Below are 354 nucleotides of genomic sequence, written 5' to 3' on the forward strand. Positions count from 1 at the left end.
GAGATGTTGGCCAGCGATAACGCTGAGATCGCGGTGACTGGGGAAGCGCTGTCAGGAGCTGGAGCCCCACCAGTGAAATCACAGACGTGAGCCATGCAGCTCTGAGACCCCGAGGGGCTCCGGCGCCTCCCACGGGTACCCCGCCCTCCCTCACCTCCCACCACCCACAAGAGGTGCCAGCAAGCTCACAGCCCAGCTCTGCCACGTGCCAGCCTGGGACCCTGAGCACAGGCCTGGGCCTTGCTTTCTTGCTGTAAATAGGGAAGGTGGGCCAGTGCCCCCAGGCAGGTGACCCTCAGGGCAACCCCCTCGTCCCACAGGACCGGGAGTGCAGAGCGGCGGGGAACCTCCCAG

Source organism: Bison bison, unplaced genomic scaffold (assembly GCF_000754665.1).
Source record: "Bison bison bison isolate TAMUID 2011002044 unplaced genomic scaffold, Bison_UMD1.0 scf7180017864302, whole genome shotgun sequence".
NCBI lineage: Eukaryota > Metazoa > Chordata > Mammalia > Artiodactyla > Bovidae > Bison > Bison bison.